The following is a 26,841-nucleotide window of genomic DNA, read 5'->3' as shown; positions in this document are numbered from 1 at the left end:
CAGCCACATTATAACACTATAGGCAAATAGGGAACTGCAAAAACTAATTTGAAGACCTAAAAGCACATTAAAGCTTTTATTCAAACAGCAAAAGCTCACGCCGAAATAAAACTTTGTTAACGCCTGTTATTTCATTTCACTTTTTTGAGTGCCCTGTATTAAAAGCTTTATCTGAGCTTTAAAGTTTAATAAAGTTTTGTTTGCGCTACAAAACTCATTGAATCTTTATTTAAGCTTTAAAGTGTATTAAAGCTTTTTGATTGTTTTCTCACAAACGAAGATTCCTTTTAATGTGTGCCTGCTTTTTGCTACTGGGTATTACTGGGTATTAAATATATCTCAGCCCATCGGCAATTGCTTTGCTCTTTTAATAGCTTAGCCATAAAACGAGAGCCAAACAGTGCGTGTTGTTTGTTTTACTTTGAGTCCGCGCACGTGTGTGAAAAGGGAAAATATGCCAAAGCCATTTTGATTTATGCGTCGAGCCCAACAGAGAAGAAAACAAAAAGAAAAAAGAAATTTAGTTCGCCGAACTATTGGGAAATTTGGCTTACCAATTGAAATGATAACAAGTAAGAGGTTCTAGTCGGGAGCTCCCGACTAGGGGATACCCTGAACCCTCTTCTTACAACATCAAATGCATATATATATTCTATTTTGGAAGCTATATGTCAAGTTTGGTGACTCTAGTTCTTATTATTTACCAAAACTGCCCAAAAAACAGGATATCGATATCGATTTTTTTATCGATTGCTTGGAAACGGAGTAAGTTATCGATTATCGGAAACAAACTCGATCTGCGCGGGAGCTAGAAGCATCTACATCTAAAATTTCAAGTCTCTAGCTCTTATAGGTTCTGAGATCCTTGCGTTCATACATATATACGGACGGACAGACGGACGGACGGACGGACGGACGGACGGACGGACGGACGGACGGACGGACGGACGGACAGACAGACGGACATGGCTAGATCGACTCAGCTATTTATGCTTATCAAGAATATATATACTTTATGGGGTCGGAGTTGCTTCCTTCTGCCTGTTCATATATTTTGCTTTCGCACAAATACAAAATACCCTTATACCCTTTTTTTAATGGGTATACCCTTATACCCATCTTTAATGGGTTCAGGGTATAAAAAGCCAAACTTCGTGAAAATCGGATGAGATTTGGCCGAGATATGTCTATATACGAATCTTGGGGTAAGATTTGGACATGAATTTCGACTAAAAAATCGGTGTCGAGATTTAAATGCCAGATTAATCTAGAGGGAAAACCATGAAGAAAAAGCCAAACTTCGTAAAAAACGGATGAGATTTGGACGAGATATTGGGGTGGTCATTTTTGACCCATGTCTATATACGAACCTTGGGGTAAGATTTGGACATGAATTTCGACTAAAAAATCGGTGTCGAGATTTAAATGCCAGATTAATCTAGAGGGAAAACCATGAAGAAAAAGCCAAACTTCGTGAAAATCGGATGAGATTTGGCCGAGTTATGGAGGTGAAAATTTTTGACCCATGTCTATATACGAATCTTGGGGTAAGATTTGGACATGAATTTCGACTAAAAAATCGGTGTCGAGATTTAAAAGCCAGATTAATCTAGAGGGAAAACCATAAAGGAAAAGCCAAACTTCGTGAAAATCGGATGAGATTTTGCTGAGATATGGGGGTGGTAATTTTTGACCCATGTCTATATACGAATCTTGGGGTAAGATTTGGACATGAATTTCGACTTAAAAATCGGTGTCGAGATTTAAATGCCAGATTAATCTAGAGGGAAAACCATGAAGAAAAAGCCAAACTTCGTGAAAATCGGATGAGATTTTGCTGAGATATGGGGGTGGTCATTTTTGACCCATGTCTATATGCGAATCTTGGGGTAAGATTTAGACATGAATTTTGACAAAAAAATCGGTGTCGAGATTTAAATGCCAGATTAATCTAGAGGGAAAACCATGAAGAAAAAGCCAAACTTCGTGAAAATCGGATGAGATTTGGCTGAGATATGGGGGTGGTCATTTTTGACCCATGTCTATATACGAATCTTGGGGTAAGATTTGGACATGACTTTTGACAAAAAAAATCGGTGTCGAGATTTAAATGCCAGATTAATCTAGAGGGAAAACCATGAAGAAAAAGCCAAACTTCGTGAAAATCGGATGAGATTTGGCCGAATTATGGGGGTGGTAATTTTTGACCCATGTCTATATACGAATCTTGGGGTAAGATTTGGACATGAATTTCGACTAAAAATCGGTGTCGAGATTTAAATGCCAGATTAATCTAGAGAAAAAACCATGAAGAAAAAGCCAAACTTCGTGAAAATCGGATGAGATTTTGCTGAGATATGGGGGTGGTAATTTTTGACCCATGTCTATATACGAATCTTGGGGTAAGATTTGGACATGAATTTCGACAAAAAAAATCGGTGTCGAGATTTAAATGCCAGATTAATCTAGAGGGAAAACCATGAAGAGAAAGCCAAACTTCGTGAAAATCGGATGAGATTTGGCCGAGTTATGGGGGTGGTAATTTTTGACCCATGTCTATATACGAATCTTGGGGTAAGATTTGGACATGAATTTCGACTAAAAAATCGGTGTCGAGATTTAAATGCCAGATTAATCTAGAGGGAAAACCATGAAGAAAAAGCCAAACTTCGTGAAAATCGGATAAGATTTGGCCGAGTTATGGGGGTGGAAATTTTTGACCCATGTCTATATACGAATCTTGGGGTAAGATTTGGACATGAATTTCGACTAAAAAATCGGTGTCGAGATTTAAATGCCAGATTTATCTAGAGGGAAAACCATGAAGAAAAAGCAAAACTTCGTGAAAATCGGATGAGATGAGAAAATGGGATGAGATTTGGCCGAGTTATGGGGGTGGAAATTTTTGCCCCATGACTATATACGAATCTTGGGGTAAGATTTGGACATGAATTTCGACTAAAAATCGGTGTCGAGATTTAAATGCCAGATTAATCTAGAGGGAAAACCATGAAGAAAAAGCCAAACTTCGTAAAAAACGGATGAGATTTGGCCGAGATATGGGGGTGGTCATTTTTGACCCATGTCTATATACGAATCTTGGGGTAAGATTTGGACATGAATTTCGACTAAAAATCGGTGTCGAGATTTAAATGCCAGATTAATCTAGAGAAAAAACCATGAAGAAAAAGCCAAACTTCGTGAAAATCGGATGAGATTTTGCTGAGATATGGGGGTGGTAATTTTTGACCCATGTCTATATACGAATCTTGGGGTAAGATTTGGACATGAATTTCGACTAAAAAATCGGTGTCGAGATTTAAATGCTAGATTAATCTAGAGGGAAAACCATGAAGAAAAAGCCAAACTTCGTGAAAATCGGATGAGATTTGGCCGAATTATGGGGGTGGTAATTTTTGACCCATGTCTATATACGAATCTTGGGGTAAGATTTGGACATGAATTTCGACTAAAAAATCGGTGTCGAGATTTAAATGCCAGATTAATCTAGAGAAAAAACCATGAAGAAAAAGCCAAACTTCGTGAAAATCGGATGAGATTTTGCTGAGATATGGGGGTGGTAATTTTTGACCCATGTCTATATACGAATCTTGGGGTAAGATTTGGACATGAATTTCGACAAAAAAAATCGGTGTCGAGATTTAAATGCCAGATTAATCTAGAGGGAAAACCATGAAGAGAAAGCCAAACTTCGTGAAAATCGGATGAGATTTGGCCGAGTTATGGGGGTGGTAATTTTTGACCCATGTCTATATACGAATCTTGGGGTAAGATTTGGACATGAATTTCGACTAAAAAATCGGTGTCGAGATTTAAATGCCAGATTAATCTAGAGGGAAAACCATGAAGAAAAAGCCAAACTTCGTAAAAAACGGATGAGATTTGGCCGAGTTATGGGGGTGGTAATTTTTGACCCATGTCTATATACGAATCTTGGGGTAAGATTTGGACATGAATTTCGACTAAAAAATCGGTGTCGAGATTTAAATGCCAGATTAATCTAGAGGGAAAACCATGAAGAAAAAGCCAAACTTCGTGAAAATCGGATAAGATTTGGCCGAGTTATGGGGGTGGAAATTTTTGACCCATGTCTATATACGAATCTTGGGGTAAGATTTGGACATGAATTTCGACTAAAAAATCGGTGTCGAGATTTAAATGCCAGATTTATCTAGAGGGAAAACCATGAAGAAAAAGCAAAACTTCGTGAAAATCGGATGAGATGAGAAAATGGGATGAGATTTGGCCGAGTTATGGGGGTGGAAATTTTTGCCCCATGACTATATACGAATCTTGGGGTAAGATTTGGACATGAATTTCGACTAAAAATCGGTGTCGAGATTTAAATGCCAGATTAATCTAGAGGGAAAACCATGAAGAAAAAGCCAAACTTCGTAAAAAACGGATGAGATTTGGCCGAGATATGGGGGTGGTCATTTTTGACCCATGTCTATATACGAATCTTGGGGTAAGATTTGGACATGAATTTCGACTAAAAATCGGTGTCGAGATTTAAATGCCAGATTAATCTAGAGAAAAAACCATGAAGAAAAAGCCAAACTTCGTGAAAATCGGATGAGATTTTGCTGAGATATGGGGGTGGTAATTTTTGACCCATGTCTATATACGAATCTTGGGGTAAGATTTGGACATGAATTTCGACTAAAAAATCGGTGTCGAGATTTAAATGCTAGATTAATCTAGAGGGAAAACCATGAAGAAAAAGCCAAACTTCGTGAAAATCGGATGCGATTTGGCCGAATTATGGGGGTGGTAATTTTTGACCCATGTCTATATACGAATCTTGGGGTAAGATTTGGACATGAATTTCGACTAAAAAATCGGTGTCGAGATTTAAATGCCAGATTAATCTAGAGAAAAAACCATGAAGAAAAAGCCAAACTTCGTGAAAATCGGATGAGATTTTGCTGGGATATGGGGGTGGTAATTTTTGACCCATGTCTATATACGAATCTTGGGGTAAGATTTGGACATGAATTTCGACAAAAAAAATCGGTGTCGAGATTTAAATGCCAGATTAATCTAGAGGGAAAACCATGAAGAGAAAGCCAAACTTCGTGAAAATCGGATGAGATTTGGCCGAGTTATGGGGGTGGTAATTTTTGACCCATGTCTATATACGAATCTTGGGGTAAGATTTGGACATGAATTTCGACTAAAAAATCGGTGTCGAGATTTAAATGCCAGATTAATCTAGAGGGAAAACCATGAAGAAAAAGCCAAACTTCGTGAAAATCGGATAAGATTTGGCCGAGTTATGGGGGTGGAAATTTTTGACCCATGTCTATATACGAATCTTGGGGTAAGATTTGGACATGAATTTCGACTAAAAAATCGGTGTCGAGATTTAAATGCCAGATTTATCTAGAGGGAAAACCATGAAGAAAAAGCAAAACTTCGTGAAAATCGGATGAGATGAGAAAATGGGATGAGATTTGGCCGAGTTATGGGGGTGGAAATTTTTGCCCCATGACTATATACGAATCTTGGGGTAAGATTTGGACATGAATTTCGACTAAAAAATCGGTGTCGAGATTTAAATGCCAGATTAATCTAGAGGGAAAACCATGAAGAAAAAGCCAAACTTCGTGAAAATCGGATGAGATTTGGCCGAGATATGGGGGTGGTCATTTTTGACCCATGTCTATATACGAATCTTGGGGTAAGATTTGGACATGAATTTCGACTAAAAATCGGTGTCGAGATTTAAATGCCAGATTAATCTAGAGAAAAAACCATGAAGAAAAAGCCAAACTTCGTGAAAATCGGATGAGATTTTGCTGAGATATGGGGGTGGTAATTTTTGACCCATGTCTATATACGAATCTTGGGGTAAGATTTGGACATGAATTTCGACTAAAAAATCGGTGTCGAGATTTAAATGCTAGATTAATCTAGAGGGAAAACCATGAAGAAAAAGCCAAACTTCGTGAAAATCGGATGAGATTTGGCCGAGTTATGGGGGTGGTAATTTTTGACCCATGTCTATATACGAATCTTGGGGTAAGATTTGGACATGAATTTCGACTAAAAAATCGGTGTCGAGATTTAAATGCCAGATTAATCTAGAGGGAAAACCATGAAGAAAAAGCCAAACTTCGTGAAAATCGGATGAGATTTGGCCGAGTTATGGGGGTGGTAATTTTTGACCCATGTCTATATACGAATCTTGGGGTAAGATTTGGACATGAATTTCGACTAAAAAATCGGTGTCGAGATTTAAATGCCAGATTAATCTAGAGGGAAAACCATGAAGAAAAAGCCAAACTTCGTGAAAATCGGATAAGATTTGGCCGAGTTATGGGGGTGGAAATTTTTGACCCATGTCTATATACGAATCTTGGGGTAAGATTTGGACATGAATTTCGACTAAAAATCGGTGTCGAGATTTAAATGCCAGATTAATCTAGAGGGAAAACCATGAAGAAAAAGCAAAACTTCGTGAAAATCGGATGAGATGAGAAAATGGGATGAGATTTGGCCGAGTTATGGGGGTGGAAATTTTTGCCCCATGACTATATACGAATCTTGGGGTAAGATTTGGACATGAATTTCGACTAAAAAATCGGTGTCGAGATTTAAATGCCAGATTAATCTAGAGGGAAAACCATGAAGAAAAAGCCAAACTTCGTAAAAAACGGATGAGATTTGGCCGAGATATGGGGGTGGTAATTTTTGACCCATGTCTATATACGAATCTTGGGGTAAGATTTGGACATGAATTTCGACAAAAAAATCGGTGTCGAGATTTAAATGCCAGATTAATCTAGAGGGAAAACCATGAAGAAAAAGCCAAACTTCGTGAAAATCGGATAAGATTTGGCCGAGTTATGGGGGTGGAAATTTTTGACCCATGTCTATATACGAATCTTGGGGTAAGATTTGGACATGAATTTCGACTAAAAATCGGTGTCGAGATTTAAATGCCAGATTAATCTAGAGGGAAAACCATGAAGAAAAAGCAAAAGAAAACCATGAAGAAAAAGCCAAACTTCGTAAAAAACGGATGAGATTTGGCCGAATTATGGGGGTGGTAATTTTTGACCCATGTCTATATACGAATCTTGGGGTAAGATTTGGACATGAATTTCGACTAAAAATCGGTGTCGAGATTTAAATGCCAGATTAATCTAGAGAAAAAACCATGAAGAAAGAGCCAAACTTCGTGAAAATCGGATGAGATTTGGCCGAATTATGGGGGTGGTAATTTTTGACCCATGTCTATATACGAATCTTGGGGTAAGATTTGGACATGAATTTCGACTAAAAATCGGTGTCGAGATTTAAATGCCAGATTAATCTAGAGGGAAAACCATGAAGAAAAAGACAAACTTCGTGAAAATCGGCTGAGATTTGGCCGAGTTATGGGGGTGGTAATTTTTGACCCATGTCTATATACGAATCTTGGGTTAAGATTTGGACATGAATTTCGACTAAAAAATCGGTGTCGAGATTTAAATGCCAGATTAATCTAGAGGGAAAACCATAAAGAAAAAGCCAAACTTCGTGAAAATCGGATGAGATTTTGCTGAGATATGGGGGTGGTCATTTTTGACCCATGTCTATATACGAATCTTGGGGTAAGATTTGGACATGAATTTCGACAAAAAAATCGGTGTCGAGATTTAAATGCCAGATTAATCTAGAGGGAAAACCATGAAGAAAAAGCCAAACTTCGTGAAAATCGGATGAGATTTGGCCGAGTTATGGGGGTGGAAATTTTTGACCCATGTCTATATACGAATCTTGGGGTAAGATTTGGACATGAATTTCGACTCAAAAATCGGTGTCGAGATTTAAATGCCAGATTAATCTAGAGGGAAAACCATGAAGAAAAAGCCAAACTTCGTGAAAATCGGATGAGATTTGGCTCAGTTATGGGGGTGGAAATTTTTGACCCATGTCTATATACGAATCTTGGGGTAAGATTTGGACATGAATTTCGACTAAAAAATCGGTGTCGAGATTTAAATGCCAGATTAATCTAGAGGGAAAACCATAAAGAAAAAGCCAAACTTCGTGAAAATCGGATGAGATTTTGCTGAGATATGGGGGTGGTCATTTTTGACCCATGTCTATATACGAATCTTGGGGTAAGATTTGGACATGAATTTCGACTAAAAAATCGGTGTCGAGATTTAAATGCCAGATTTATCTAGAGGGAAAACCATGAAGAAAAAGCAAAACTTCGTGAAAATCGGATGAGATGAGAAAATGGGATGAGATTTGGCCGAGTTATGGGGGTGGAAATTTTTGCCCCATGACTATATACGAATCTTGGGGTAAGATTTGGACATGAATTTCGACTAAAAAATCGGTGTCGAGATTTAAATGCCAGATTAATCTAGAGGGAAAACCATGAAGAAAAAGCCAAACTTCGTAAAAAACGGATGAGATTTGGCCGAGATATGGGGGTGGTCATTTTTGACCCATGTCTATATACGAATCTTGGGGTAAGATTTGGACATGAATTTCGACTAAAAATCGGTGTCGAGATTTAAATGCCAGATTAATCTAGAGAAAAAACCATGAAGAAAAAGCCAAACTTCGTGAAAATCGGATGAGATTTTGCTGAGATATGGGGGTGGTAATTTTTGACCCATGTCTATATACGAATCTTGGGGTAAGATTTGGACATGAATTTCGGCTAAAAAATCGGTGTCGAGATTTAAATGCTAGATTAATCTAGAGGGAAAACCATGAAGAAAAAGCCAAACTTCGTGAAAATCGGATGAGATTTGGCCGAGTTATGGGGGTGGTAATTTTTGACCCATGTCTATATACGAATCTTGGGGTAAGATTTGGACATGAATTTCGACTAAAAAATCGGTGTCGAGATTTAAATGCCAGATTAATCGAGAGGGAAAACCATGAAGAAAAAGCCAAACTTCGTGAAAATCGGATGAGATTTGGCCGAGTTATGGGGGTGGTAATTTTTGACCCATGTCTATATACGAATCTTGGGGTAAGATTTGGACATGAATTTCGACTAAAAAATCGGTGTCGAGATTTAAATGCCAGATTAATCTAGAGAGAAAACCATGAAGAAAAAGCAAAAGAAAACCATGAAGAAAAAGCCAAACTTCGTAAAAAACGGATGAGATTTGGCCGAGATATGGGGGTGGTCATTTTTGACCCATGTCTATATACGAATCTTGGGGTAAGATTTGGACATGAATTTCGACAAAAAAATCGGTGTCGAGATTTAAATGCCAGATTAATCTAGAGGGGAAACCATGAAGAAAAAGCCAAACTTCGTGAAAATCGGATGAGATTTGGCTCAGTTATGGGGGTGGAAATTTTTGACCCATGTCTATATACGAATCTTGGGGTAAGATTTGGACATGAATTTCGACTAAAAAATCGGTGTCGAGATTTAAATGCCAGATTAATCTAGAGGGAAAACTATGAAGAAAAAGCCAAACTTCGTGAAAATCGGATGAGATTTGGCCGAATTATGGGGGTGGTAATTTTTGACCCATGTCTATATACGAATCTTGGGGTAAGATTTGGACATGAATTTCGACTAAAAATCGGTGTCGAGATTTAAATGCCAGATTAATCTAGAGAAAAAACCATGAAGAAAGAGCCAAACTTCGTGAAAATCGGATGAGATTTGGCCGAATTATGGGGGTGGTAATTTTTGACCCATGTCTATATACGAATCTTGGGGTAAGATTTGGACATGAATTTCGACTAAAAATCGGTGTCGAGATTTAAATGCCAGATTAATCTAGAGGGAAAACCATGCAGAAAAAGACAAACTTCGTGAAAATCGGATGAGATTTGGCCGAGTTATGGGGGTGGTAATTTTTGACCCATGTCTATATACGAATCTTGGGTTAAGATTTGGACATGAATTTCGACTAAAAAATCGGTGTCGAGATTTAAATGCCAGATTAATCTAGAGGGAAAACCATAAAGAAAAAGCCAAACTTCGTGAAAATCGGATGAGATTTTGCTGAGATATGGGGGTGGTCATTTTTGACCCATGTCTATATACGAATCTTGGGGTAAGATTTGGACATGAATTTCGACAAAAAAATCGGTGTCGAGATTTAAATGCCAGATTAATCTAGAGGGAAAACCATGAAGAAAAAGCCAAACTTCGTGAAAATCGGATGAGATTTGGCCGAGTTATGGGGGTGGAAATTTTTGACCCATGTCTATATACGAATCTTGGGGTAAGATTTGGACATGAATTTCGACTCAAAAATCGGTGTCGAGATTTAAATGCCAGATTAATCTAGAGGGAAAACCATGAAGAAAAAGCCAAACTTCGTGAAAATCGGATGAGATTTGGCTCAGTTATGGGGGTGGAAATTTTTGACCCATGTCTATATACGAATCTTGGGGTAAGATTTGGACATGAATTTCGACTAAAAAATCGGTGTCGAGATTTAAATGCCAGATTAATCTAGAGGGAAAACCATAAAGAAAAAGCCAAACTTCGTGAAAATCGGATGAGATTTTGCTGAGATATGGGGGTGGTCATTTTTGACCCATGTCTATATACGAATCTTGGGGTAAGATTTGGACATGAATTTCGACTAAAAAATCGGTGTCGAGATTTAAATGCCAGATTTATCTAGAGGGAAAACCATGAAGAAAAAGCAAAACTTCGTGAAAATCGGATGAGATGAGAAAATGGGATGAGATTTGGCCGAGTTATGGGGGTGGAAATTTTTGCCCCATGACTATATACGAATCTTGGGGTAAGATTTGGACATGAATTTCGACTAAAAAATCGGTGTCGAGATTTAAATGCCAGATTAATCTAGAGGGAAAACCATGAAGAAAAAGCCAAACTTCGTAAAAAACGGATGAGATTTGGCCGAGATATGGGGGTGGTCATTTTTGACCCATGTCTATATACGAATCTTGGGGTAAGATTTGGACATGAATTTCGACTAAAAATCGGTGTCGAGATTTAAATGCCAGATTAATCTAGAGAAAAAACCATGAAGAAAAAGCCAAACTTCGTGAAAATCGGATGAGATTTTGCTGAGATATGGGGGTGGTAATTTTTGACCCATGTCTATATACGAATCTTGGGGTAAGATTTGGACATGAATTTCGGCTAAAAAATCGGTGTCGAGATTTAAATGCTAGATTAATCTAGAGGGAAAACCATGAAGAAAAAGCCAAACTTCGTGAAAATCGGATGAGATTTGGCCGAGTTATGGGGGTGGTAATTTTTGACCCATGTCTATATACGAATCTTGGGGTAAGATTTGGACATGAATTTCGACTAAAAAATCGGTGTCGAGATTTAAATGCCAGATTAATAGAGAGGGAAAACCATGAAGAAAAAGCCAAACTTCGTGAAAATCGGATGAGATTTGGCCGAGTTATGGGGGTGGTAATTTTTGACCCATGTCTATATACGAATCTTGGGGTAAGATTTGGACATGAATTTCGACTAAAAAATCGGTGTCGAGATTTAAATGCCAGATTAATCTAGAGGGAAAACCATGAAGAAAAAGCCAAACTTCGTGAAAATCGGATAAGATTTGGCCGAGTTATGGGGGTGGAAATTTTTGACCCATGTCTATATACGAATCTTGGGGTAAGATTTGGACATGAATTTCGACTAAAAATCGGTGTCGAGATTTAAATGCCAGATTAATCTAGAGGGAAAACCATGAAGAAAAAGCAAAACTTCGTGAAAATCGGATGAGATGAGAAAATGGGATGAGATTTGGCCGAGTTATGGGGGTGGAAATTTTTGCCCCATGACTATATACGAATCTTGGGGTAAGATTTGGACATGAATTTCGACTAAAAAATCGGTGTCGAGATTTAAATGCCAGATTAATCTAGAGGGAAAACCATGAAGAAAAAGCCAAACTTCGTAAAAAACGGATGAGATTTGGCCGAGATATGGGGGTGGTCATTTTTGACCCATGTCTAAGATTTGGACATGAATTTCGACTAAAAAATCGGTGTCGAGATTTAAATGCCAGATTAATCTAGAGGGAAAACCATGAAGAAAAAGCCAAACTTCGTGAAAATCGGATGAGATTTGGCCGAGTTATGGGGGTGGAAATTTTTGACCCATGTCTATATACGAATCTTGGGGTAAGATTTGGACATGAATTTCGACTCAAAAATCGGTGTCGAGATTTAAATGCCAGATTAATCTAGAGGGAAAACCATGAAGAAAAAGCCAAACTTCGTGAAAATCGGATGAGATTTGGCTCAGTTATGGGGGTGGAAATTTTTGACCCATGTCTATATACGAATCTTGGGGTAAGATTTGGACATGAATTTCGACTAAAAAATCGGTGTCGAGATTTAAATGCCAGATTAATCTAGAGGGAAAACCATAAAGAAAAAGCCAAACTTCGTGAAAATCGGATGAGATTTTGCTGAGATATGGGGGTGGTCATTTTTGACCCATGTCTATATACGAATCTTGGGGTAAGATTTGGACATGAATTTCGACTAAAAAATCGGTGTCGAGATTTAAATGCCAGATTTATCTAGAGGGAAAACCATGAAGAAAAAGCAAAACTTCGTGAAAATCGGATGAGATGAGAAAATGGGATGAGATTTGGCCGAGTTATGGGGGTGGAAATTTTTGCCCCATGACTATATACGAATCTTGGGGTAAGATTTGGACATGAATTTCGACTAAAAAATCGGTGTCGAGATTTAAATGCCAGATTAATCTAGAGGGAAAACCATGAAGAAAAAGCCAAACTTCGTAAAAAACGGATGAGATTTGGCCGAGATATGGGGGTGGTCATTTTTGACCCATGTCTATATACGAATCTTGGGGTAAGATTTGGACATGAATTTCGACTAAAAATCGGTGTCGAGATTTAAATGCCAGATTAATCTAGAGAAAAAACCATGAAGAAAAAGCCAAACTTCGTGAAAATCGGATGAGATTTTGCTGAGATATGGGGGTGGTAATTTTTGACCCATGTCTATATACGAATCTTGGGGTAAGATTTGGACATGAATTTCGGCTAAAAAATCGGTGTCGAGATTTAAATGCTAGATTAATCTAGAGGGAAAACCATGAAGAAAAAGCCAAACTTCGTGAAAATCGGATGAGATTTGGCCGAGTTATGGGGGTGGTAATTTTTGACCCATGTCTATATACGAATCTTGGGGTAAGATTTGGACATGAATTTCGACTAAAAAATCGGTGTCGAGATTTAAATGCCAGATTAATCGAGAGGGAAAACCATGAAGAAAAAGCCAAACTTCGTGAAAATCGGATGAGATTTGGCCGAGTTATGGGGGTGGTAATTTTTGACCCATGTCTATATACGAATCTTGGGGTAAGATTTGGACATGAATTTCGACTAAAAAATCGGTGTCGAGATTTAAATGCCAGATTAATCTAGAGGGAAAACCATGAAGAAAAAGCCAAACTTCGTGAAAATCGGATAAGATTTGGCCGAGTTATGGGGGTGGAAATTTTTGACCCATGTCTATATCCGAATCTTGGGGTAAGATTTGGACATGAATTTCGACTAAAAATCGGTGTCGAGATTTAAATGCCAGATTAATCTAGAGGGAAAACCATGAAGAAAAAGCAAAACTTCGTGAAAATCGGATGAGATGAGAAAATGGGATGAGATTTGGCCGAGTTATGGGGGTGGAAATTTTTGCCCCATGACTATATACGAATCTTGGGGTAAGATTTGGACATGAATTTCGACTAAAAAATCGGTGTCGAGATTTAAATGCCAGATTAATCTAGAGGGAAAACCATGAAGAAAAAGCCAAACTTCGTGAAAATCGGATGAGATGAGAAAATGGGATGAGATTTGGCCGAGTTATGGGGGTGGAAATTTTTGCCCCATGACTATATACGAATCTTGGGGTAAGATTTGGACATGAATTTCGACTAAAAAATCGGTGTCGAGATTTAAATGCCAGATTAATCTAGAGGGAAAACCATGAAGAAAAGGCCAAACTTCGTGAAAATCGGATGAGATTTGGCCGAATTATGGGGGTGGTAATTTTTGACCCATGTCTATATACGAATCTTGGGGTAAGATTTGGACATGAATTTCGACTAAAAATCGGTGTCGAGATTTAAATGCCAGATTAATCTAGAGAAAAAACCATGAAGAAAGAGCCAAACTTCGTGAAAATCGGATGAGATTTTGCTGAGATATGGGGGTGGTAATTTTTGACCCATGTCTATATACGAATCTTGGGGTAAGATTTGGACATGAATTTCGACTAAAAAATCGGTGTCGAGATTTAAATGCCAGATTAATCTAGAGGGAAAACCATGAAGAAAAAGCCAAACTTCGTGAAAATCGGATGAGATTTGGCCGAGTTATGGGGGTGGTAATTTTTGACCCATGTCTATATACGAATCTTGGGTTAAGATTTGGACATGAATTTCGACTAAAAAATCGGTGTCGAGATTTAATTGCCAGATTAATCTAGAGGGAAAACCATAAAGAAAAAGCCAAACTTCGCGAAAATCGGATGAGATTTTGCTGAGATATGGGGGTGGTCATTTTTGACCCATGTCTATATACGAATCTTGGGGTAAGATTTGGACATGAATTTCGACTAAAAAATCGGTGTCGAGATTTAAATGCCAGATTAAGCTAGAGGGAAAACCGTGAAGAAAAATCCAACTTCGTGAAAATCGGATGAGATTTGGCTGAGATATGGGGGTGCTCATTTTTGACCCATGTCTATATACGAATCTTGGGGTAAGATTTGGACATGAATTTCGACTAAAAAATCGGTGTCGAGATTTAAATGCCAGATTAATCTAGAGGGAAAACCATGCAGAAAAATCCTATATCATATATATAGTCTATTTTAGAAGCTATATGTCAAGTTTGGTGAGTCTAGTTCTTATTATTTACCAAAATTGCCCAAAAAACAGGATATCGATATCATATATCATATTTCAAGTCTCTAGCTCCTATAGGTTCTGAGATCCTTGCGCTCATACATACGGACGAACGGACGGACATGGCTAGATCGACTCAGCTATTTATGCTGATCCAGAATATATATACTTTATGCGGTCGGAGTTGCTTCCTTCTGCCTGTTATATACATTTGGCTTTCGCACAAATACAATATACCCTTGTACCCATTTTGAATGGGTTCAGGGTATAAAAAGATCGAAGAGATACGTCAAATTGAAAAAAAAAAAAAATAGAAAAACTTATCTAAATGGTCATAAGTTAAGCAAAGAGCTAGCAAAGTGAGGTCCAGTTTGCTGCAAATGACAGACGCGTGTGTTGTGCCCAACTTGGGGTCGGTCACTTATTGTCTGTCGATTTGATTTTTGGGGCGCGTCAGACAAGTCCGTCAAGAACATGTGCCTCCATCAAAGTACGGCCCCTTAAGGAAATGTCTGCCAGTTTCTGGGTTGGCAATCCAGCTCTCATCATCTTTATGCAACGGCTGTGCTCATTTGCTCGATTTCAAGAATCAAATAAAGCCCACACAATGCGACGGAAAATAAAAGTGGACCACGTGCTCGCCTGTTTTTGGCTGCATGTGACTCTTCATGCCACACAAAATTATGAGTATTTGTTTTTCTATTTATTTTTTCTATTTTTTTGGGTACTGCTGGAAAATGTTCGTGACACGCGCGAGTGCGTCTTCCTATAGCTAGTTATTTATCTGTCTCCATCTCACTTCTCTTCTAGTTCGGTTTCATCAGCGGCAACAGCAACAGCAACAATAAAATCAATCTACATATATATATGCATTGACAAAATTCATGTGACTTAAATAACAAACACTCTAGAGGGACAGCGTCTACTCGACTCTATAAATACCCTATTAATTTATTTAGAATTTATTGTTAACATGACCCGATTTTGTAGTTCAACTATGTATAAATGCAACAAGAGTTGCAGGACCGACCAATCTATCGATGTATCGAAAATTATGGGCGATCGACAAGTCTATCGATTTGTCGAAAATTATCAATTACCAATTAATCTTTCGAGTATCTATAAATCTATTGATCTATCGAAAACTATTGATTTGTTTTAATCTATCGATTTATCGAAAATTATCTTTGATCGATTGGCCTAGCGATTTATCGAAAATCGTCGCTTAAAATGATGGACACTTATCGATATTTGCTCTATCAAGTTTTTCGATTAAAGGTATAAATAAATGTGATATAACATTTGCTTATTAAACCGCTAGCTAAAGTTATCGAAAGCTATCGAAAATTACAGCAACTAGATTTTAACACAAATAATATCGAACTAGCATATTCTAAATTATGTAGGGTGTGCATAATAAATTTGAAATAAGCTCCAAACGAATTTCGTTTAATTTTTCAAGCTTTTCGGCTTTGTGTAAACAAGTTTTATTGAATTGCGCGAAGGAAAAAAATTAATTTGTAGTTGGGCCCCCCTATTGAAGGCAAGTGGACTGTGAAATAGACACAAATTATTAAAAAAAAAAAACAAAAACTAAATATATGCCAATGAAAATGGCGTGGGGGCAATTTTTGTCACATGTTGCAAGCCAAAACAAAAAATTCGGAGAAACACCAGCACAACATGAAAATGGAAAAGTAAAATGGAAAATGGAGAGGGGGCAGGGTGGGAAACAGCCAAGATTTATGCTCGCGGTTGCGTTTTTTTTGTCGCCCGATGCTAAGTGCCAAATTATCATTAATAAAAATAGCTTAATCGTGCGGAATTTATTTATATATATACATATATATATATATATATATATATATATATATATATATATATATATATAGATAGATGTTTGTAAATTTGCTAAGCAAGCCATTTTTTATTTATTTATTATTATTATTTTGCTCTTGAGTCGCTAAGGCCTTGGCATTGCTCCAGCTCACGTAGGCCTCCCTATTCGAACGGCTGTCCCTCTGTCCGGAGCGGACTCTAAGCGATTTTTAAGTTTGAAATGACCAGAAAAATATAATAATTTTTTAATATAAATATGTTTTTGTAATTGGTTTGCTAACAGCTAGTTAAGGGCCGTCTTTACTATTTAAACTAAGCACATAAATTAGAGATAATCTCATCTTATGATAGTTTAAGCAAGCTATTAAGGCTTTAATTGCTATTTTTCAAATATATGTACATCTATTTTTTTTTTTTATAGTTTCTTTTTGCTTTCTGCTTAAATGATTTAGCTCAAGTAATAAACCTGACAATAAATTTAAGTAAGAACAGCTTTTTATCAAAAGCAAATCCAGAGAGAATAGTATACTAATTCCCAATAAATTCAAATTCTAGTTTATATCGCAAAAGAAAACTCAGAAATAATTTTTGATCTATATAGACCAAGTATACCAATTTCCGTTTGGAAATTTGTTTTTATATATGTATATTTAGTTAATCTGTCACAACATTTCTCATAAAAATGGAAAATTTGTAGAAATTTTCAGAATACAAAAAATATATTTATTATAAATTTAAAAGTTTATTTATGACTAATCGAAATGCGAATACTACATAAGTGAAAACTCAACTTCTTGCTTAGATATATAAACCTTATATTTTATAAAAACTTGCAATACTTAGTCTATATATTGTGTATAAGGTATGTATAGGTATAATATCTGGTATTTCTATACATACTTAATATATAGTTCGTAAGTATTTCCGATTCAAGCAGCTTATAGCTACTCTTCGGAGACAATTCCAGGAGCTTTAATTTTCTACAAAGTTCGCGTGCCTTCGACTTATTCTTCTTCTTTTGCCTATCCCCTATCTCTCTAAGAGCCTTCGTACTTCCTGTAGTCGCGCTGGAGCCACGCACATTTTCATTTTAATAACCTTCGATGTGAGGAACGCGAGCAATGCGTAGCAAAGGGCAAAGGGTCCTTGGGTCGGGAACGTGGCCGGATCCGGGTATAGTCTTTGCGATTGCCTTCTTTTTGTCTTGCGTAATTTGCAATTACGGCCAAAACTTTGTCCCGACAGCAGCCTAGAACAACAACAACAACAACAACAACAACAGCAAAAAATGCCAAATGCTTGTGTGCGATAAGACAAGGCTGAGCAATCGACAGGACACGAGCAGAGGCAAAAGGATAATGCGACGAATTTTAAACAAAATACAAGAAATAGACGAACAACAATAAACAATTGACACAGCCAATCAGAGCTTGGCCAAGCACTGGTAAACCCCATTAAGAAAGAAAATCTTAGAAAAAATAACTTTTCCAAGAGCTGGGCAAGCAAATGTTACCCCCCCCCCCTTCCCTCCGCCTACTTATTTACCTAACAAAAATTGACGTAAGTGAAGCAGAGAGAAGAAGAAGAAAAAAGGAAGCGGCCAGCGAAAAGATAACTGCAATCGTTCACATAAAATAACGGTAATGCGTACACGCGCCCAGTCATTCAGCCGCTCTCCTTACACAACAGCTGCACAGCCCACACACACACGCACACACACACACGCACACACACACAGAAATACTCACGCACAGGTGTGCGTCAGGCGTCGGCGTCAGCTGTTCGGCTGCAGCGCAGCGACAAACAAATATTTTGTTACCCAGGCTCCAGGCCCGGGCACAAAATCCACTCAAAGAACAAAAAATGCCGCTCAAGCGTCACAGCCTGCAGCCTACTTTTAGGCTCGACAGAGCAAGAGAGGGTGAGAGCAAGTGAGAGAGCCGCTCTCTGCTGCGGCAGCAGAGCATGCGGCCTATGCGAGACCTTGAACTCGAATTTTTTTTTGTGTGCTTTGTGTTTTTTTTTTTTTGTTTTGTTTGTCAGCTTTCGCTTTCGTTTTGTGCGCTTGTGTTATGTAACACACGCTGCGGAGAGCCGACGCTCAGGCATTTAGGCTGTGCAAATGGCATGAAAAATGAGCGTAAAAAGAACTTTCACTTTCAGCAGTCAATGACACTCAGAGAGAGAGAGAAAGCGATGCAGAGAGAGCGACACAAGAGAGAGAGAGAGCGCTGCTGTAATACAGAAAAACGTCAAGAAATGTGCGACGCAATTATTTGATGGGCAGCAGAACATATGATTCAGTGTTTATTGTTGTTCTTGTTGTTGTTGCTCAATGAAGACGTCATAAAAACCGCTCAACGAACAAATAAAATAATTTGCTTTGTAATGTGCCATGTCAAGGGGCAAGGTAAAATTGATCTGTTCATTGGTTGAGGGGCTCAACAACAACCAAACTAAAAATTCGTATGACAGGCAATTGTCACAAAATATAAAAAAAAACCTTGCATCTGTAGAAAGCTTTAATTTTACATATATATTTATAGCCACAACCACTGTGGAAGGGGGGCGGCAGCAAGGGCAAGCGGCGCCTAAAAATAGGCCAAAACGAATTGAGCCATAAAGTCATAAGCGAAAGAGAAAGGGCACAGGAGGGAGTTATTGATGTTATTGTGCTTAATTTTGTTGGCGCAGCAGCTTTAAAAAAATATTTATGCAAACAAAATACAGTTTCCCTCAATTGCGTAATAAAACGAGAAAAAAAAAGAAACGGCGCCCAACGTGGGGCATCGTGCTTAGCTATGGCGCCCAATGTGAGCCGGCAGGTACGCACACACACACACACCCCTCAGCGAGAAACTTCCGTCTATTTTCCGGGCCTCACTCTTATACAAAAAAAAAAAAAAAAAACGTGTAAGAATGTTTGTGTCGATTACAACCGACTGCCTAATACTCTGAAACAGTCCATTAATATACCAAATTAAGAAAAATATCCAAAATACTATTCGATCCTTCTTTAATGTCGTTAATCCTTTGCAATCCAATCTTTTCATTCCAGTTCCATAGCTTTGGAAACTATAGATTTGCCCCAGTTGGGCGTAGCTAGATATTCTTCACACCTTAACTGTTGCGCATATAGACGGGTATATCAGACCTGTTACAAGCGTCTAACTTCCCTGATTATCGCACAAAGCCTCTTCTTCTACCTGAGAACAGAGCATTAAAAAAAGACCACAATTTGGCCATTTTATTTTCTTCACAGCTTTTGGCTTTTACCTTGCCTCGAATTCAGTTTCTTTTTAGCTTTTAAGTGTCAATTACATTGACGTTTATTCAAATATGCGTCGCCAGGATACATTTGACATTGCCTGGCATTTTAATATGTGTATAGCATCAGAGCCGAGTCGAGGCCGTTTTCTGGCCCAAAACACGTGCGTGATATGGCCCGTTGCTGTCGTTCTGCGTGTGAAAGAGTCCTCAAGTTGTGATTTTCTGTGGGATTTATTGGGTTTTATTGTGTGTATCAGCAGACCTTGGCATTTCGAAACGCAGATATGTTAATATGCGCCGAAAAAGCTGAACATCATAAACTTTTAAGGCCCTAGCTTGACACGCCCAAACAACTCGCACAGGAGGTCCCCGCGAACCAATAAAAATTATGAATTCGCTCGCGACTTGGCGACTCGAGCTGTATTTTTTTCTCTGTGACCAGTTATGCAATATATGTACATTGTCTCTTTTAATAGCTGAAATTTTAATATTCTAGAAAGTACAAGAAAATTGTAGCATATTTATTTTGCATTACAGCGCATAAATTGCGAGCGACATCAAAAATCGACGATACGCTTTATGGCCATAGGGAAAGGAAAATCCATTTTGGGACACGCTGCGCTATCAGCGCCAGCAACAGGCCAATCAAAATGCAATTTCCCTTCATATGGGTGTGCGTGTGTGTGTGTGTGCATGTGTGTGTTCGTGCGAGTGTGCGTGTGTGTATTTAAGCACATCATTTTGTGTCCACAGACAGGTGGGTTATATGTAAATGCTGGTCACATTTGGAAAGATTTGACTGATTCGCTAATATTTTCCCTTTCCGTTTGCCCATTCTTTTTCAGCTGGTTATTCACATATAATCAAAATGCAAACAAGCTGATTTCGCTACCCAGCTGCTCCACGGGCTGTCTATGAATTTGTCATTTACGTTTCACTGCTAAACGAATTACGCGTACCGCCCCCACCTCACCCCCTCTCAGGCATTACACATTACGCATCACGCATACGCACCGTTGACGGTCGCAAAGTCGTGCGTCGTTCGTCGTGCGTCGAGCGTCGCCCATCACAAATGTTGTCGCTGTTGTTCAACTTCATCAAAATAGAATCAGCTGCGTCTCTGATAAGCAAACATTCAAGTACACACATAAATACCCGTACCACAGGCGCCTTTGTCGCCTAAAAGGCTACTACATTATGAATGCGGCAACTCGGGCAGATTTAGCTGAGCGCGTGAGTCGTGAGAACCTGCGTGCGTTACTCAGTGAAAAATATGGAAAATCTTACAACAAATATTGCCAAATATTCCATTGTACACACATAATTAAGTATACACTTTTAATGGAAATACCAAAATCATCAAATTTAGCTAAGCGTCATACTTGATTCTGGCTTCAATATTCAAGTACTTGCGAATAACAAACCATAGAGAAACTATGATAATAAATAAATTAAATGTCATTATCGAATAGATACAACAAACATCAAATATTAAGAGTATCTGTTAATTCGCACTTGCGAAAGAATCCACAATTAATATGATATGACAAACCATGTTCCGGAAGGTTTATGAATATTATTGTATAATTTCAATAGTTTTTTAACTATTTATATATTATGTGTTTATGTATTAAAAAGTCTACCATTAAAAAGTTAAACTCATCGATTGATCTACTTAAAATATCGATATCAATCTAATAACGAACGATACAGTGTATCGATATATTATTAAACAGAAAGTAGATATATATATGATGATATTTACCCACGTTGATATTTATCTATATGATATCTATCAAATATCGACCGAATTAAAAATGGCTTGTGTAAATGATAACAATATGATTTTATGATTTATAGCTATCGATAGTTAAGGACTAGAATATCGACTATCGAAACTTATATCAGCCCGTTTCGATAGTTTTTCAGCTGCAACCGCAAATACTTCCAGTTAAAACATTTTCGTATTAACTAACGATTAATTAACGTGACTCGAGCGTGATTGTTGAGCCTCAAAACACGCGCACATCTCTAACTCTGCTTACCTACTACCTTAAATCAAACATTGATAGGCATGGAAGAAGCACGTGGCTCAAATTAAATTCCAACAGAAGGCAAAAGTTTTTGGCACGAAGCGCTGAGGCAACGCCGTGCACGCAAGAGTGTGAAAAAAGCCGAGCGATAGTCTAAGTGAGAAAGTGAGAGAAAGACATAAAAGAGAACGAAAGCCTGTTCAAGTTGTGCTGTGCCACAAGGCGTAAGCACACACACACACGTGTGTAAAATATGCGTATGTATGTGTGTGTGTGTGTGCGTGCCTACTTTGGTAAATAAGCCAAAATGGCAGCCACGGGCGGTATTTGTGTGTGCACACACACACAGCCACACACACACACACACACAGAGTTGGTTAAAGAGTTGTCTGTATATTTACTGTTAATTAACCTGACGTCAGTTCTGCTTTTTGGTCAGGCGTCGCTTTAGAGCCTTGTTAGCCCGCTCGGAACGGAAGCCCTTAATCACTTCCTGTGTTCTGCTGTAGCCGGCCAATCGAAGTTCGAGCACTTGGCTATTTGCATATGTACATAATAAATGATTTAGCTAACAACTTAAGGCAAAGTCATTCACTTAGCCGAATTAATAGCGCAGCATTACACGAAAAGGATACATAGCTACGCATATTACCCATACGCCATGTGGCTATTCTTATTATGAAAAGAAAAGCGTTTAACAACTAAAATGCGGCGAGAGTTGCGGCGAGTTATGTTAGCTGTAAAAAATTACAACAATTATCTATTTTGAGCTAATCAAAAAGCAATAAAATCTAGTTATTTTTTTATTTCAAAAAATCAATAAAATTGTTAGCAAACTTTCGATTTTCAATGATAACAAACCGATAAGTACTGATAAGCTCTAGTAGATAATATCGTGGTGCTATTCAACCTAAAGCAAGCTACTAAAAACGGAATTTTGTTTTGTTTACTAACAGATAAACTATATGATAGTTAACAACTTTTAGGCCAATGAACTGAACAATGAACAACATTTACAAGTTCAACCATTTCGAAAGGAAGAAAAAGAGGGAGTTAAAATTGGCATGGCCAAAAATAAAAATTTCTCTCACAAATATAACTTATTTTTGTTTATATATATGTAGATAAAACTTCGAGCTGATTTGTATTTGCCTAGTTATCAAATAAATTGTATATAAAATACTCTAATTATAAGGGCAGCCCTCGCAAATGTAGTTTTACGTGAAGCTGCGCCGACTACGTGACTAGATAAGCCTATTAAGCAGCATTTGTTCTGCCTGCCTGGGACCAGTTGCCCAAGTCCTTAAGACAAGCAATTCGACAGACCGTCAAGGCACAGTCCACGTTCTGAAGAGAGCAGGCTGAGGGCAGTCCCACTCAGCGCTTGTGGGTGGGGGAGGGAATTGTGGAGCCATAAATCTGAAGTCCACGCGTATATTGGCTTATTCCGCTGAGCCCCAGAATTCGCCAACAAATTAAAACGAGAGTCAGGGAAAGAGAGAGAGAGCAAAAAAGACAGCAGCCAGGAAATAAAAAACGAAGCGCGTTAATTCTTAACCAAAAAGTAAACCTGCGTGTGTGTAAAAAAACGATTGATTTGAAAAGAGAGAAAAAAAGCAATTAAGGTCAATGCGTTGCTGTGTTGTCCTTTGATGGGTCGTAACTACCTCAACTTTTTCAATTTGCCTTTTGTCCGGCGCACGTCGAGCAACTGACCAAAGTTATCGCTCGGAAGAAATCGAAATTAGGCCCAAAACTGAAAGCGAGAGGCGGCGGGTGCCAGTGCAATGCCACAAGCCATAAAAAGAATTTAAATAGGGCAAACAGAAATCTACCCAAAAGAAAAAAACGTATAAAAAACCCGAAGTAAATAAAAAGTAAAAACAGCAAAGGAAATAAAGTTTTTACTTTTGCCGTTCGCCAGAAGCGAGGACAACAAACGGACATTGTGCAATGAAGCATAAGAAAACGGAAAAGGCTAAAACAACCTAAACATGCTGAAAACCCACAATTTGACCAATAAGAAAAAATGTTGCTTGATTGAATTTCGGGTTGAGCAGGTTGCGCATACGCCACGTTGTGCGGCATGTATGGGCCATATATGGCTTTGCTTTGAGACCCGTTTAATTAACAACAATGTGCAGCACTTAAAATTAATTAAATTGTCTAGTAAAAAGGATTTCGAAAGGACAATAAAAGCACACTTTTATTACCCAAAAATGTGCTATGATTTGTTCTTTTTAGCCTTCAGATGTTGCAGATGTTATTCTTGCCTGGGCTTTAATTTATTGTTTTAATTTTTAGTCTCGCAGCAGCCACAATATTGCCTCGCGCTGTTGCCGTCAACACAAAAGGCTCGTTTCTGAGCTTAGCAAACTTTTGCCAAAGTGTTAAGAACTCGTGTAAATTCCATTAAAGCCTCAAGGAAAAAAGAAAGAGAGAGAGTCTAACCCCAAGTCCTGGCAACTCTCTGTCACATTCGATTAATCAAGGGCGACAACAACAACACACGCAACGCAACAACAACAACAAGAACAAGGATGGACATTAAAAGTAGCTCGCAAACCGCCTAAAATTATGCAACGCGCGCTATAAATATGCAAATTGTTCGAGCCTTACTAAACTAAACATAGTTAATTAGCACGCCTGACAATTTTCGCTGGTTTCCAAATCCTCTAGCTGAGGAAAACGTGGAGTAGATATTCATGGCACATAATAAAATCCTTTTGCAGAACTTTGACCAGAAACTTCTCTTTGCTTGGTTCGACGCTCAGACAACTGCGCGAAGCACTCTTATAAGATTCAGTTTTGTTCGATTTTAAAGCCGAATTTTTCAGAATCTTTAAACATCCAAATAAATATGAAATTTTGGAAAGCCCTAAAATAAATATTCTGAGTAAAAGCAATTTATGATTCAGAATCAATAGTCTAAAGAACTATATAAAGTTCTTAAAATGCTTTAAAGAGAGTATCTGGCATTCGGCTTGATTCCTTAGCCAAATTTATCTCTTCCTATATTATCGCATAATTTGTGAAGTATATGAATTTTGCGCTTGTTGCTTTTTAATTAAATTCGTGGCGTAGATCAAGAATGAAGCTCGTTAGGGCTAAACTGACGACAATTACAACTGCGACACATTCGCCATAAATAGCCAAGGCCATTACGCATACTATGCGATTTTCACTTGCTTTCACGGCCTTGACGCCGTGCCAAAACTCATTAGCCAAGAAATGTTGTTCATTAGCAGCAGGTAAAAGTAATGTGTGACAGCTGGCCATCAAATCCCATCATCGTATCAAACATATATGAACTATGCTAAGTATATGTATATATATATATATATATATATATATATTATTCTGATCAAACAATTAGTGCGAAATGATCTTATAGATAAACAAACCAAACACTTAACCCATATGGCCAGGCATTTAACCCAGCCACATGCCAAAACAACAACAAAAATAAAGAGCCCAAGTAAATACGCCGAAGAGCAGAAAAATCGAATAGAAAATTGCGTTGACAATGTTTGCATTTTGGCAAAGCAACAGAAAAACAGAGAATTTCTCTCGCCTCTTTCCTCTTTCGCTGTCGTAATTTTATTTTCCAATTTAGCATACAACAAGCAATTACAACAAACACAACAACAAGGGCAACAACGAGCCGAACAAAAGCTGCCAATAAAATTTATCATCATTCAAATGCACACGAGCGTAAATTATATACAACTAAAGCTGTTCTCAGTTTTGGCCATATTAGCGAAATTATGCAAAAGGTAACAGCTTAAATGTTATCAAAGAGTATTACAACATGGCTGATAGAACATTTTTACTAGGAAATGTAAGGCTGATTCCGTTAAAATTCTAAAAGGGGTGTTCCCGAAATTAGAGGCATAAATAATAAAATATGATATTAGTTTTCACACTTCTATGCAAAATGTAAACGAATAAGTAATTATACAGTTAAAAATATCGATTGGAAAACTAGAAGAGGTGTTCCCGAAATTGAATAATATAAAATACTACAATATTTTACTATTCTATAAAAAATCGTTTTTAAAAGAGTAATTATTAAGTTAACAATATCGATTGGAAAACTAAAAAGGATGTAAGAAAATCCCCCTTTCTTACTCATAACCAAGCATCTCATCAATCGATTAGTGTTTAGTTATTATGTCAAAAGTTAAATAAAAAATATAACAAATATGAAGGTATGCCTGTATTAACAGGTTAATAAATAACATCAATTAACAAGAGGCTTTCAAAGGTTAAGGCATTGTTGCCGTTGAAGCACAGTTGTTTCTGAATATAATGCTGATGACTAACTAAAGCCCAATAATTAAATTAATAATTTAAACAGCCAAAAAAGCAAACAAAAAAAATGAAACGTAACTGACAAACGATGACGGCACGTGGTCATCAGTTTTTTATGGTGGGAGGGAGGGCGGATAACAAAATAAAATAATAACCCCTATACTAACTCAACTGAAATGGCAATTAAAAGCACATTTTCATTTTCGGCTCCAACAAAACATGGAACGGAGAGAAACACGAGAACCGGAAATCGGCCAAACAAAACAATGCACAAATATTTGCTCATTAACGCTTAATTTTAACAGAAATAAATACTTTATGATTGGGATACTTACGCGCAAGCTGGAAGTAAGAGAAATGAATGGGGTGGAGTGCTTGGGGTGCTGGGAATGTTATATACACATTATTTATAGGTATGGGGAAGCCCTGCGACTATATGTGGGACGCCCTGGCAGACTATTAAATTCACTAGATTTCTGTATGAAATCGAGTTTGTTTCTT

At 37.8% G+C, this 26,841-nt stretch overlaps 1 protein-coding gene across 1 annotated transcript in view; it reads right to left on the bottom strand.

Moving 5' to 3' along the window:
- Positions 1-26,841, bottom strand: part of LOC115761221 (protein similar-like) — a 115,020-nt gene that overhangs the window by 42,682 nt on the left and 45,497 nt on the right. The gene's annotated exons all lie outside the window — the stretch shown is intronic.

This window comes from Drosophila novamexicana, unplaced genomic scaffold, assembly GCF_003285875.2.
Source record: "Drosophila novamexicana strain 15010-1031.04,08,12 unplaced genomic scaffold, DnovRS2.1 tig00000485-arrow-pilon, whole genome shotgun sequence".
NCBI classification, from domain to species: Eukaryota; Metazoa; Arthropoda; class Insecta; order Diptera; family Drosophilidae; genus Drosophila; species Drosophila novamexicana.
The sequence above is the reverse complement of the archived record's forward strand: the minus strand, read 5'-3'. Positions and strand labels throughout refer to the sequence as shown.